General features: G+C 51.6%; 1 protein-coding gene across 11 annotated transcripts in view; it reads right to left on the reverse strand.

Annotated features, from left to right (window-relative positions):
• The window catches only part of RBFOX1 (RNA binding fox-1 homolog 1), a 375,459-nt gene that overhangs the window by 67,622 nt on the left and 295,281 nt on the right, over positions 1-12,556 (reverse strand). The gene's annotated exons all lie outside the window — the stretch shown is intronic.

The following is a 12,556-nucleotide window of genomic DNA, read 5'->3' on the forward strand; positions in this document are numbered from 1 at the left end:
ATTTTATGGTGGGGGGGTCACAACATGAGGAAATGTTAGGTAGCTTAGCCTAGGGAATTGGGAAGTCCATTTACGCATGCCCAGCTGAGCCAACATAGGAAAGCTGGATCTTCCCGCCTGTGGGAGCGGATGGGCATTACACCTGGAGCAGCCCATCTGGGCCAGGTGACTGCAATTCAGCCAATGGGATTGAGCTGGGGTCATTCACCACGCCTCCCCTGGGAATCCTTGAAAAGGCAGGAACCAAGAGGGAGAGGGGTCTTGTTTGGCTTGTCCTGACTTGTTTTGTCTTGTCGTCTTCGTGGGAGGAAACTTGGGAGAGAGATCTTTGCGTGACCCCGAGCAGTCTCTGCCAGGCCGCAAGGTCAAAAGGAATCCTATGGGTGCCGCGTAAAACCTGAAGCTTCTTTTAACTCTCATTAAATTCACTTGGATCACGAGCCTGGCTTTGGCGTGAAATCTTTCTCGAGTGGAGCCAAGGACCGAGGCTGAAATTTAGGCAGGAGAGACAGACCTTACAGAACTGTATGCAAGGGCCGCGGCATTAGGAAGGTGGAGAACCACTGCTATAGAGAGATTCCCAAGCTCTCAATCTTTATGGGAGTAGACAGCCTCTTCTTTCTCCAGAGGAGCGGCTGATGGGCTTGAACCCCTGACTTTGAAGTTAGCAGCTCTGAGACAAGATGACAGCTTGGAAAACCATGTGGAGCGGTGCAACTCGGTCACTGGGGTCTCTCTGAGTTGGGTGGACTTGGAAGGAACCCAGAGCAAGAGTGGGTCTTCAGCACTTGGTGGGAGGCAATTCCTGAGGGGTGCTGACTGAAGTAGACTAAGGAGCCCTGGTGGCACAGTGGTTACAGGTTGAGCTTCTCAGTTCAGTGATAGAGGAAAATGGGTGACACTCTTAAAGCTGGTAAGACTTATAGAGACAATGATTAAAATGTTCTCCATGCATGATGTGTATAAAAACTCACTCACTCACTGCCAGCTCATAGCGACCCTATAGGACAGGGTAGAACAGCCCCTGTGGGTTTTGAGACTGTATCTCTTGATGGGAGGAGAAAGCCCTGTCTTCCTCCCACTAGTTAAGCAAAGAGTTTAGTAATGAAGGAGAGGGCAGCTCTCCCAGCTGACGCTTCAGGCTGTGATAACTGGATGGACCCAAGCAAAGAAGCTGTTAGAGCCGGTACAATCCCAAGCTCAGCGGCATTCACCACCAGTATTGCTGTTGATTGACTTGTGTCAGCACTTGTGATCCACAGGATTTCCAATGACTGAGTTTTTCAGAAGTGGATCTCCAGGCATTTCTTTCTAGTCTGTCTGAGTCTGGAAGCTCCATTGAAACCTGTGGGAGAGCAGAGCAACACCACCTCCGCTGTCAAGTAGGTGGTGGCTGGCCGGGAGCTGAGCAGGGGCTCTTGCAGGGAAGGTAGGGAGTTCACCATTGACCCTTGTTGGGGAGGGGGCGGTTCCTGGCAAGGAAGTAATAAAACACACACACACACAGCTGTGTTTGTGTCCTGATCCCAGGGCAACACCTAGAAAGGTTCTGTTCCTTGTCTGTTAATTGGGTGCTGGCACTGACCACGCACTTGTAGACCTGATAGGAACCCAAAGGCCAATTCTCCGCCACGTCTGGGCTTGCCAGCATGTCTCAGTGTGAGCCAAAGTGTTACATCAGATCCCAACATGTCAGGAAAGGGTCTAGGGAACCTGGGCTCTGTCAGACTGGGATTCCTGGGAACCAGTGAGGCACGGAATTGTGTTTAATGCCAACAGGATGAGCACCTTCTGGCTACAGACACCCAGAACATGCCTCAAGAAGTTAGGCAAACAAATAAGAACCATTCATACTAATAGGGACGTTACACTTTGGGTGGAGTGGTTACACCTTGGGCTGATAGCCACAAGGTCAGCAGTTGGGAACCACCAGCCGCTCCATGGGAGAAAGAGGAGGCTGCCCGCTCCCAGGAAGAGTTCCCGTCTTGGAAGTGCACAGGGTCAGGTCTACTCTGCCCAGTAGGATCTCTGGAAGTCAGAACTGACTCAATGCCAGTGAAATGAGAAAATCAATTAGTTATTGTTAGGTGTTGCCTAGTCAATTTTAACTCCTGGTGACTGTCCTGGGGTGTTCTAAACTGCTCTCTGTCAGAAAGCAGATCCACAGGTTTGCTCCCAAGGAGCCCTAGGGACCAACCAGATCACCTACCTTTCAGTTAGCTTAAACAGTCCGGTCCCCACCCCCTCAACAACCCCCGGCCACCCCCTGTGGCTATCAAGCATGCTTTACTTAAGACTGGCCTACAAATACATTGTCTTCCTCAGAAAGCATACAAATGAACCATTCAGAAAAAAAAACAACAAGCCAAACCAAAAGACGTAAAGCCACAGAAGGTAATGAACATACCCAGGTCTGCACTGAGCAGCCTCTGATGGTCCTGAAGCAGAAATGTGTGGCCGAGTTTAAGATCAAATCCATCGAGCGCCAGCAGAACCCACAGCCAGCCGAAAGAACACAGCATTCTCTCCACCTAGATGGGCTTCGTCAATGGCAACCACGTGGGTTTAATTTATTGCCTCGTGATCTCTGCTTACTGACCCAAGTTCGAGTCCGTCTCTTTCCCCCCAGCTTCTGAGTAGACAGTCATTTGAGTCAAATAAACAGTTGAATACACAGTTGCACCCACTCACAAGGCGCCTGAGGGGCAGCTACTCCCTCCCAGGTATTGACTAAGAGGAGAAATAATCTCAATCTTCCAGTGATTAACTCTGCGGGGCTGCAGAGAGGGGCTTTCTGTCCTTGGCAGAGGAAACAATACTGATTCCTGTATTGCTGGGATCGCTTCTATTTGGGGTTTGGGTGACGTTAGCCTACATCAGCCCTAAATTTGACAAACCCTGTCTGGGTATCAATTTAGATTTCCTCCCTCCTTTCCTTTCAGGCACCAGTTGGGGGTGGGGGTGGGGTGGAGAACAAGCCAAACATGCAATTCATTAAATAATTACGTTCCTGAGTGCACTTGCAGGGAAACACCGCAATTGTTCAATCATCCATAAATTAACCAACAGCTGGCTCGAACAGCAAACTTCCTAAACTGCTTAGGAACCAGGGCCAGTGAGGGACAACTCCCTTCTGGTGGCTCTCCAAGGCTGCTGACGTCCTGAGCAGGAAGTTCCTGAGGGGTGGCGTGTGGGACGCTCCGGGATGCAGACGCATGACTCCTTGCACGTGGAGCCCTCTCTGTGAGAATAGCTGGCCTGTCGGCGTGGAGGCCATCTGCTTTTGAGCGTCAGCTTGCAGACTTGAAAGACAGAGCCCCAATCCTGTGATCAGCACCCAGAGCTGACCTGGAAGACAGGTGCCATCTGGACCCATGACAGATTTGCCTGCTATGCAAGCGGCCATCCCAAGACAGGACCAACTACAGATGAGCTTCGCACTGGCATTCGTGCTAATGGCTCCGTTCTGACTCACCGACAGCCTACAACAGCGTGGCAGTGCCCGACAGGATCCTCTCGGCGCTCTTCTCTATGGGATCACGCCATCAGATCTCTCCTAGACAGTGCCCTCCCCCCCTGGGTTTGAACCACTGACCACTTCAGCTGGCAACTGAGTACTTAACCATTGTGTCACCAGGGCCCTTCTCAGTCACTGTGGTTGTTGGGTGCCATGGAGTCAGTTCACACTGATAGCGACCCAATGGGGCAGCAGCGCCTGGTCCTGAGCCATTCTCCAAAGTATTCTCATGTTAGAGCCAGCTGCTGCAGCCACTGTCCCGGTCTTGTCAGTGGTCTTCCTCCACTTTAGCAAGCCTGATGTCCTTCTCCAGGGACTGGTCCTGCTGACAACCTGTCCACAGTATGTTACATTCTGTCCTTGCCTCGAAGGAGCACTCTGGCCACACGTCTTCTAAGACAGAGCTGTTGGGTGTTGGGGGCAGCCCATGGTACTCCTGCCAGTCTTCCCCAGAACCACAATGCAAACGCATCAATTCTGCTTCAGCCTTCCTCGGTCTATGTCCAACTTTCAGGTGCCGATGAGGCGACCGAAAATGCTATGGCTTGGGTGAGGCACATCTTAGTCCTCAAATTAACCTCCTTGCTCTTCAACACTTAAAGAGGTTTCGTGCAGCAGATTTACCCAAGGCAATGTCATTTTTTCTCTTGACTGCTGCCTCCATGGGCATTGAATGTGGAGCCACTAGATTTCACGCAAACCTGCCAAACTTGCTTCCTTGATAAGCTCTCTAAGCTCCTTGGAAAGGGAGCTTCTTCCACAGACTTGAGTAGCCATTTGTTTATGCAACTCAAGGTCATGGAGCCGATTCTGACCCATAGCGGCTCTCTAGGACAGAGTAGAACTTCCCTGGCTGGGTTTTGGAGACCATAAATCTTTGCTGGAATAGAAAGCCTCATTTTTATCTGGCAGAGCCACTGGTGGTTTCAAACTCCTGAACTGGCAGCCCAATGTTTAAGGATTTTGAGAAGCTTTAGAAATTACCAAATTTAATCCCATGGGTGTCAGGTTAGGACTGCCCTCCCTAGAACTCCCAGAGGCTTTTTTTGGGGGGGGGGGTCGGAGGAGTCGATCTTCATGCCTTCTGGTAGACTCAAACCTCTACTCTTTGGGTTACCAGTCAATCAAAGGACCCATTTGCACCACCCAGGAAATAACAGGAAGGTTGGCAGTTCAATTTTACCCAGCAGTGCCTCTGCAGAAAGGTCTGGCTACCTACTTCTGAGAAATCATCCACTGAAATCCCCATGGATGTCAACTGGACATGGAATGCTCTTCTGACGTATTTCACTTCGGAGCCCTGGTGGTATAGTGGTTACGCTTGGGCTGTGATGCCCATGGTCTGCAGTTTGAAACCACCACTGTGCAGCTCTGCAGGAGAAAGACTGGGCTTCCCGCTCCCAATAACAGAAAGACTGGGCTTCCCGCTCCCAATAACAGAATGACTGGGCTTCCCGCTCCCAATAACATTAAGACTGGGCTTCCCACTCCCAATAACAGAAAGACTGGGCTTTCTACCCCCAGTAGCAGTTTCAGTCTCAGAAACCATCGGGGCAGCACTATGAGTCAGCATTGACTCCATGGCATTGAGTTTGCATGTTGCTGTTGTTAATGATCACAGGAGAGGTGAGAAGTCAGGACGGTTCTCCTGGGGAGGCATGCCTGTATTCACAGGCACATGGCATGGTCCTGCATCCTGCTTTTTTCATGAACCCCGCTCCCCCTGGGCTGCTCACACCTATAAAGAGACCCTCTAAAGGCATCCCTGTACTGAGGCTTTGTCAACCACAATCACAACCAAACAAGATGCCTTTTTCCAGAGGGAGAAGCAACGATGCTTACACCCAGGTAACAGGTAGCCAGGGTGGGGGTGAAAGATACCCTCACGCAGGTGTTTATGTTGAGGTTTTTCTTTCTGGCCTGATTGCTTGTTTTCACAAGAAAGGCAATTAGGCTTGAAGAGCTTACATTTCATGCAAGAAAACCAAAACCAAACAAATTAAAAAAACCAACCCAGAGAGACAGATTGGAAATGTGCAGTGTTCTCCCTGCTCCCCATCTCTTCACACCACCCCCAAACTCCCCAAGAACAAGAACACAGCTTTTGGCACAAGCCCTCTCTCTTGCATCCTCTCACATCGATGAAAACACGATTTAACCGAACCGCCTTGGCTTCTTCCTTTTTTCCACTCCGGCGTCCTCAGCAGAACAAAGGCTAAAATTAGCCCGTCTGACTTGATTTTTGCCAGGCTGCATTTCCTGTCCGGTGAGGTAACCCTGGCTTACGTTGAGGTATTGCTTCCACTGCGTGGGTGCTTTGGTTTTTATGAGAAATACTGCAAGAGGAGGATAGGGCACCCTGATGAGCCTGGACACCTGTCTTTGCCAGAAGAGCCTGGCACCCTGACCCTATGGCCCCCACTATATCCGGACTCTGAGTGCTCTTGTTGGCCTCTGTGGCCCCTGCTGGGCTTGGCCCCAGGCCCCAGGCTGAGCCCCGAGGACCCCTCAGCTGCTCCCTCAAAGCAAGCTGCCTCCTGCACAGCCCCACAACCAGTCACACAGATCTCCAGATGACAGGCCGCATTGGTTACGCAGATAACACTTCGTGCCGCAAATAATGTGCATTTTTGTCGCTTTTACTGAGCACAGTGGACCCGTGGTTCTGGTTACATGTGGCTGGCTTCCATTTCTCTCATTTTCCTGTTATCCACCCAAGGGATTAGATGTCAGGGTTTCATCTCGGCGCCTGTTCGCGTGGAGGTCTGGCTCCCAGCAGCAGCCCTCGAGTCTCAAAAGCAGCGCCTCATCTCTGTAAGCCACTTTCTCCAAGGCAGGATGAAAGCACCTTTTCAGACCTGTAGGTGCATGCCCGGGTCTTTGCTCTCTGGGCCCAAAGGCCTCTCGGTTGGGTGAGGCTGGGATGCAGCAGCTGTGGGCACTCTGCTCTCCTGTCCAGCTTTCCCACGGCCATGCTCAGGTCAGTCAAATAGGTAGTAGATGCTGCCTCAGGGCCAGCATGTGCTCAAGGGCTGTGGCAGCTCTGGAAGGTGCCCTCTGCTCACCTTTAGTGTGAAGCCCTGGGCACTGATGAGCCACAAGGAGCTCCTCTGGGCTTGGGGCTGACCAGAGCAAACCACTTCCTTTCTAGATTTCCCAATCCCTGGGGAACAACCCAACTCTAACCACCTCATCCTGACCCTGGCTCCCTGGCCTGCACACTTCATATCCAAATCCACACCCAAGGGACATGACTCCACTACAAAATGGGCATGAATAAAGCCAGAATTTACTTGGGGACATGCTGCAAGACAGGCTCTAGGTATGCCTGGGGGCACAGGGGTGGAACCTCTTTACATAATATTGTGTTTAACACCCCTTCCCAGCACGAGTTATTTATGTGGGTGTGCTATTTGCCCAACAATATGCCCCATAAATTGAGAGCCAGCTGCAATCTAATTAATTTTGACGGAGGGTGGTCTATGTCCAGCAAAACCAAATGCAGCCTGGTCCTGCATGACCCTCAACATGGCCAGAGTGTTAGCATTATCCCTGATGCCGCTGGCCTTGTCCATGCCATCGAGGGCCCCTGCCCTGGCCCGGAACCTCACCAGCACATGACCGCCATTCCCCTGCCTTCAGTAACTGACTCCTGAAGGTGATCCTATGGGTCCTACAGTAAGTATACCGGACAGCATCCTCTTGTAATCCACACACTGTCCTTGGTTAATTGTCTGAAGGAGATCACCAGTTCTTTCTTCCTTGTCTGTCTTAGTTTGTATGCTCCAGTGAACCCTGCCGAACACAGGCGACCCTGCTGGTGTCTGCAATGCCCAGGGCATCAAGGTGGTCTCATAGCGGCACACAAACCACGCAGTCAGACTGACTGACAGAGGAGTGGTGGATCTTTTCTTCACCTGAATCCAAACCCAAATCACTGACCCAGTCCATGCTGACCCACAGCAACCGACGGGATGAGTGGAGCTGCCCCAGTGGGTTTCTGAGATTGTGCATCTTTAGAGGAACAGGGCACGCCATGGGGAGGCACCTCATCTTTCTTCAGTGGACCTCATGGTGGGTCCAAACTGCTGACTTTGGGGTGAACAGGCCAGCCTGTGACCCACAATGCCACAAGGGCTCCTTTCATCCTTGTTGTTGTTGTTAGGCGCCATGGAGTCAGTTCTGACCCATACTGACCCTACGTACCTCAGAAGGAAACATCCCCATCTCCTGGACCATCTCACAATGGTTGTTACGTTTGAGTACATTCTTTTTCTTTTTTTAACTAAGAAAGAGGTTTATATACAACAGCAATTGAATATTGAGAAAACTTCCCAGCCCAGTTCAGATCAAGTGCATAGGTCCAAGATTAGCCCATATGTCTGATACCAATCTATAAAGTCATCTTCAGACAAGCAATGACACTAATGCAACGTTTGAGTCCCTTCTTGCAGCCAATGTCTTGTCCAGGGTCTTCCTCTTATTCACAGCCTCTCTACCAAGCATGGTGTCTTTCTGCAGGGACTGGTCTCTCCTGACAACGTGTCCAAAGTGCGTGAAATGAACTCTCACCATCCTTGCTTCTAAGGAGCATTCTGGCTGTACTTCTTCCAAGACAGAGAGGTTATTTCTTATGGCAGGCAGTCCATGGTCCTTTCAATATTCTTCACCAGCGCCACAAATCAAATGCATCCTTTCTTTCATCTTCCATCTTTTGTATGCATATGAGGTGATGAAAAATACCATGGCTTGGGTCAGGGGCACCTTGGTCCTCAAAGTGACATCTTTGATTTTCAGTACACTGACTCATATTTCTCAAAAGAAAGAAAGAGACAAACAAGCAAACAAAAACCTCACTACCATCAAGTTTGCTCATCATGACCGTATAGGACAGGGTAGAACTGCCCCTGTGGGTTTCCGAGACCAACTCTTTATGGGAGTGGAGAGGCCCGTCTTTCTCCTGCAGGACGGCTGGTGGTTTCGAACTGCTGAGCTTTAGGATTGCAGCCCAATGCTTATCCGTTACATCACCAGGGCACCTCAAGCTCTTATCGTTAGCCCCTGGAAAGTCCTGGTCAGTGCTCTGAACTTACAGAGAGGAGCTTCTTGAATTCATTTCCTTTTACATCGACAGGGCTTTAGGAACAGAGGCAGGAAAAAACAACCTCTCCAACTAAGCTTTTTCATATTCTTGAAGGATTTCCTCAGGCATCCACAGGGCCTCGGTCAAGGGCAAAGTGAGACAGTCAGACCAGCCACTTGGCTATCTCCTTAAATAAGCGTGACCATTAAACACACACACACACACACACACACACACACATATAAAACCACCAGAAACTATCTGTGAACACCATCAAAGGACTCAGGGTTTTCAGAGAGTTGGTTACCCGTGCACCGCGTCCTCCCTGCCTTCTCTGCCTGGTTCTCCAGGCGAGCACCACAATCCCAGGGCATCCTAGTTTATTGTTTTAATATCTGTCTGACACCAGGCACACGCAGCCTCCCGAGGCTCCTTATCTGTCACATGCATTTCGGCGAGAGGAAGATCAAGACAAATACAGCATTGCAGGGCACACCGTGGGACAGCATGTTGCAATCGGTGGCCTTCTGCAGACCAAGACCCCAGGCTGGAGAAGACCGCCTTCTGCACTGAGGTGAGTAATCAGAGCAGAGGGGAAGTTACAGCCCACCCACACCCCACACCCCGAGGGTGGCTGCTGCTTTGCAGATTCTCCTCTGGAAACAACGGAGGGTGTGTGCCACACCTGTTCTAGTCCCTCCTCCTGAAAATCGTATTTGTTTAACCCTGGAAAAAGGGCAGAGCAAGCTCACGCATGCCTATGAGCATGACTCGGCCAGTGTCCCTGGGGCACAACTGCTAAGTGCTCACAGGGCTGCTGCCAGAGGGGTTGGTGGGTGGGGTGGTAGAACTGCGATGGGTTTCTGTGAAGATGAGCGGAGAGAAAACCCACCATAGCAGTTCTATGTCACATGGGGTCGCTGTGAGTCGGTGCCAGCAGCACCTGACAACCACAGGTCAGCAGCAAAGAGTGACCCCACAAGGGGTCACTGATTTATGAACTGGGGATAAAAGCCCGTGTCTGATTTATGAACTGGGGATAAAAGCAAACTCACTGCCATTGAGTCAATGCCGACTCACTTGTTCAAACCGCCTTTGCTAAAGCTTCCGTGAACTTGCACTCCCGGGGATGCAGCACACAGTAAGTACTGGACTGCTCACTGAAAGGTGGGGTGTCCAAGCACCCCCTAGACACCGCAGAAGAAAGGGGGACAGACTCAGACATGCAAGGAGCCTGAGGGAGGTCTTCCAGAGGCGCTGCAGCTGAGAGCCAAGGGACTCCTGGAGCTTCCAGCACCGGAAGAGAGCCATGGGGTTTGCTCAGACGAAGCAGGAGGAGCCCAGGTGGCCGACACCCTGATTTCAGACTCCCCATGACCAGAACTGTACAGCCAGGCATTTCTGTCCTTTTCAAGTGGCCTGGTCTGTGAGAAAGCTCTAGGGAGTGGGTACACTGCGCCAAACCTCTCTGTGAAAGGGCCGTCCTGTCAGTGATGCCAAGCCTCTTCTTGGTCATATTAGTGAACACTTAGTAACCTTAAGTGCTTCCCCCCTTGGTTACCAGGTAACGGTGCCTGCTTCTCCAGAGACGTGCTGTCACTCCGTTTATACTGGATCCAGAGCAGGACCACTTTTATCCTGGAGGAGAGTGGTCTATCAAAACACTGACCGTCTCCTTGGAGCCGATTCTGAGCACTCGAGGCGACAGGGCAGCAGCAGAGAGGCCCTGGGCTCCCCAGAGGTGGCAGTGGCTCGTCCTTGCTTTCTCCCCAGGTGCCTCTGGAGCATCTCCGGCTTTGGGGAGCAGCTGACCGTGGTCAACACTTGCACCGCCCGGACAGAAAGACACGTGTGACGTCATGTGGTGCAAATGGACCCGGGGTTCGACGCAAAGACAGAGTGGGGGGCTGGGTAGAAATTCTAGAGGAAAATCCCACTGGATGAGGTTGTGTCGACGTGTGATCAGATGGAAGATCTTCTTCTGGATGCTTTTCTGTTCCGGGGTTGTATTGTGAGGGTGATCCACTCCAGGGGACACAACCATACAACAATAACAGCAAACGACATGGGGCGGAAAGGCAAGGGGCAGAAAGGCATTTTAAAAGCAGATCCCTTCCGTCAGAATTGTTTTCATTGCGGGAGAATTCAGCAGGGTTTCTTTAAAGGCCATCTTTCCCTGACACGTCAGCAGAGAGGCTTACTGGCCATTAGAGGCTGCTCAGCTAGGGAAGGCGGCCTGCTTCAGTCTGACCAGCCCAGGCCTGTAAAAGAGCCCATCAATAAAAGCAGGAAAAGCACCCCTAAAACTCAGCCCAAGGGAGGTCTGGAGGGCACACGGGCAACAGTGTGAATTCCACACACATGTCCCCCAGGGCCGGCATGCCAGGTGACAATGAGCAACTTGTGCATTTCCCGTCAGCTACATGTGAAGTAAGCCCCAACCCTGCAGAAATAGACAAACCATCCAACCCACCACCAGTCAGTAGATTCCCACTCATGGCAATTATAGCTACAGGACAGGGCCGAACTGCCCCTGTGGGCTTCTGAGACTGCAACTCTGGGAGTAGAAAGCCCCATCTTTCTCCAGAAGAGAAGCTGGTGGTTTCTGTTGACCTAGAGGTTAGAACTCAACATGTTAGCCACCTGCCGCCATTCTGGTGTGTCCGGAACCTGTAGGACACAGTGGAACTGCCCTGCAGGGTTTCCAAACCTCTCAATCTTTAATCATGGAGAAGATTCTTGGTATTATTTCCATGGACAACACGCCTCACATGCCTACTCCCCGCACCCCCCTCCGTGCTTTGGACTAGCTACCCGGATTCAACCTAGCTTCTTCTTCCAAGACTTGACATCCGTTGTTTGCTTTCTACAAAACCAAACTCACTGTGAGTGAGTCGATTCCGACTGATAGTGGCCCTACAGAACAGGGTACAACCTCGCCTTCGAGTTTCTGAGCCTGTAACTATTCGTGGGAGTAGAAAGTGTTTCTCCCGTGCTATGATGACTGGCGGTTCTGAACTGCCGATCTTGTGGTTAGGTGCTCAACATGTACCCCGCATGCCACCAGGGCTTCTGCTTCCTGTGAAGAAAGCGGAAAATACCCATGCAGTGGACACTCGCATGGGGAGCCGCGGTGTCCTTAAAGTAGCCATTAGTCACAGGTGCTAATTAAGAGCATCAAGATGAAACTAAAGCACGAGTTCCCGAGTCCCTCTAGCACGCATAGCTGACCACACCACTTCAGAGAGTTCTCCAGCGGGCACCCGTTGGCAGAAAAGACAAACAATAACTTGTAACTTTGTGCTGGCGCGAGCTTGGCGATGCCAATTCTCCCTTGGAAGATGACATCCCTGGGGATGAAAGGGGAGTGGCTGCGAGCACACAGGGACAGGCTTTAGAGGTGGGCGGGCCCAGAAAAGCAGCAGAAGGCTGTGTCCCTTCCCCACTTTGGAAGCACAGCTGGGCCTCACTGCTGGCTGTGCGGCCCAGCTGAGCATCTCAAATGCTTGGCAGTCTTGGCTCCCCTGGCTGTTCTAGCGAGAGCCGTGATACCTACCTGGAGAGGGTTGAGGGTCGGGTCAACAGGGTGGTGGTGGTGGCATGCTAATTCTAGGAGTGCCCGCGTGCTCGCACGTGGTGTCACCACAGCGGGACCCATTGTTGTCTACACCCAGCAACACCGACATGCCGCCAGTGTCACTAGATGTCTGTTTCCTCCGGACATCGACAAGCACCTTGTACTCAACAGACGCCAGAGTTGCTGGTGATGACGGTACAACTCCTGAAGCCTTAAGTGACCTGAAGTTTCTCAACATCATTTCCTCCTCCCCCAAAATGGGGTTCCTGTGACTGTGAGCCTCCCTCCCCCCACAGTGAGGGATCGGGTGCGTCTGGGGTTCATCACTTGGGAGGGTCCGGCTACATGTGCTCTGTGGTCTTGGAAATGAGGGGCTTGG

Source organism: Tenrec ecaudatus, chromosome 12, assembly GCF_050624435.1.
Source record: "Tenrec ecaudatus isolate mTenEca1 chromosome 12, mTenEca1.hap1, whole genome shotgun sequence".
Lineage (NCBI taxonomy): Eukaryota > Metazoa > Chordata > Mammalia > Afrosoricida > Tenrecidae > Tenrec > Tenrec ecaudatus.